This window comes from Petromyzon marinus, unplaced genomic scaffold (genome assembly GCF_048934315.1).
Source record: "Petromyzon marinus isolate PM22_M1 ecotype Great Lakes invasive population unplaced genomic scaffold, UKy_Petmar_22M1.pri1.0 PM_G_Scaffold_8, whole genome shotgun sequence".
NCBI lineage: Eukaryota > Metazoa > Chordata > Hyperoartia > Petromyzontiformes > Petromyzontidae > Petromyzon > Petromyzon marinus.
Genome location: NW_027423035.1, coordinates 4,347,501 through 4,350,000, shown reverse-complemented (window position 1 = coordinate 4,350,000; position 2,500 = coordinate 4,347,501).

Sequence of the window (2,500 nt, the reverse complement as noted above, 5' to 3'; positions counted from 1 at the left end):
CGCTAGAAGTGGGCGGGGATGTCTCTCTTGTGGCTCACGGGGCTGTTAGGGTGGCACAGAAATCCCTCGGAATGGGAAAACGGGTCATTTTCGTGTCGCCACATTGCATACGAACCGCATGAAACTTCCAGAGGCATTTGCAGCAGGAATGCATGTGCACTCAAAAAAGTGAATATTTCTCACGGATAGACCCCGTGATACGCTAGAAATTGGCGGGGATGTCTCTCTTGTGGCTCACGGGGCTGTTAGGGTGGCACAGAAATCCCTCGGAATGGGAAAACGGGTCATTTTCGTGTCGCCACATTGCATGCGAACCGCATGCAACTTCCAGAGGCATTTGCAGCAGAAATGCATGTGCAGTCAAAAAAATTGATATTTTTCACGGATAGACCCCGTGAAACGCTAGAAATTGGCGGGGATGTGTCTCTTGTGGCTCACGGGGCTGTTCGGGTCGCACAGAAATCCCTGGGAATGGGAAAACGGGTCATTTTCGTGTTGCCACATTGCGTACGAACCGCATGAAACTTCCAGAGGCATTTGCAGCAGGAATGCATGTGCACTCAAAAACTTCTATATGTTTCACGGATAGACCCCGTGAAACGCTAGAAATTGGCGGGGATATGTCTCTTGTGGCTCACGGGGCTGTTAGGGTGGCACAGAACTCCCTCGGAATGGGAAAAGGGGTCATTTTCGTGTTGCCACATTGCATAGGAACGCCATGAAACTTCCAGAGGCATTTGCAGCAGAAAGGCACGTGCACTCAAAAATTTTAATATTTTTCACGCATAGACCCCGTCAAACGCTAGAAGTTGGCGGGGATGTCTCTCTTGTGGCTCACGGGGCTGTTAGGGTCGCACAGAAATGCCTCGGAATGGGAAAACGGGTCATTTTTGTGTGGCCACATTGCATAGGAACGGCATGAAACTTCCAGAGGCATTTGCAGCAGGAATGCATGTGCACTCAAAAACGTCTATATTTTTCACGGATAGACCCCGTGAAACGCTATAAATTGGCGGGGATGTCTCTCTTGTGGCTCACGGGCGCTGTTAGTTAGGGTCGCACAGAAATCCCTCGGAATGGGAAAAGGGGTCATTTTCGTGTTGCCACATTGCGTACGAACGGCATGAAACTTCCAGAGGCATCTGCAGCAGAAATGCATGTGCACTCAAAAACGTCTATATTTTTCACGGATAGACCCCGTGAAACGCTAGAAATTGGCGGGGATGTGTCTCTTGTGGCTCACGGGGCTGTTAGGGTCGCACAGAAATCCCTCGGAATGGGAAAACGGGTCATTTTCGTGTTGCCACAATTGGCATACGAACGGCATGAAACTTCCAGAGGCATTTGCAGCAGAAATGCATGTGCACTCAAAAACGTGAATATTTTTTCACGGATAGACCCCGTCAAACGCTCGAATTTGGCGGGGATGTTTCTCTTGTGGGTCACGGGGCTGTTCGGCTCGCACAGAACTCCCTTGGTCCACCTGATTCGTGCATACAGGCAGCAACTAAAACTCTGTAAACCTGCTGTGAGGACATCTAAACAGTGGACCAGTGAGGCTGTGGAAGATTTGCGGGCGTGCTTAGACTGTACTGACTGGGATATGTTCACGACTGCTACCAATAGTCTGGATGAACTCACAGAGGCTGTGTACATCAGCTTCTGTGAGGACTGCTGTATCCCAACACGTACCAGGGTGAACTTTAACAACAACAAGCCCTGGTTCTCAGCAAAGCTCAAAAGGTTGAGGTTGGAGAAGGAGGAAGCGTTTAGGAGTGGGGATAGAGACAGATTCAAGGAGTCGAAGAACAGGTTTAGCAAAGCGGTGAGAGAGGCTAAACGACTGTACTCAGAGACACTAAAACACCAGTTCTCTACTAACGACGCTGCTTCTGTCTGCCAAAGGGCTCAGGCACATCACCAACTACAAACCCAGAGCGCCCCACACCACTAACGACTCCCGCCTAGCCAACGACCTGAACGAGTTCTACCGTAGATTTGAAAGACAATTGGACTGTCCTGAACCACCCCTTCCCACCCAAGAGGCCCCATCCCCCACCCATACTACAGAAACGACTCTCTCCTTTCAGGAGGGAGAAGTTAATGGGCTTTTCAAGAGGCAGAATCCACACAAAGCAGCCGGGCCGGACTCTGTCTCTCCAGCCACCCTCAGGCACTGCGCTGACCAGCTGTCTCCGGTGTTCACCAACATCTTTAACACCTCCCTGGAGACATGCCATGTACCAGCCTGTCTCAAGTCCTCCACCATCATCGCTGTGCCCAAAAAGCTAAGGCCAACAGGACTAAATGATTACAGACCGGTCGCCCTTACATCTGTGGTAATGAAGTCTTTTGAGCGCCTGCTCCTGGCACACCTCAAAGCCATCACAGACCCTCTCCTGGACCCCCTTCAGTTTGCCTACAGAGCCAACAGGTCTGTGGACGACGCAGTTAACATGGCCCTCCACTTCACCCTACAGCATGTGGACGCCCCAGCATC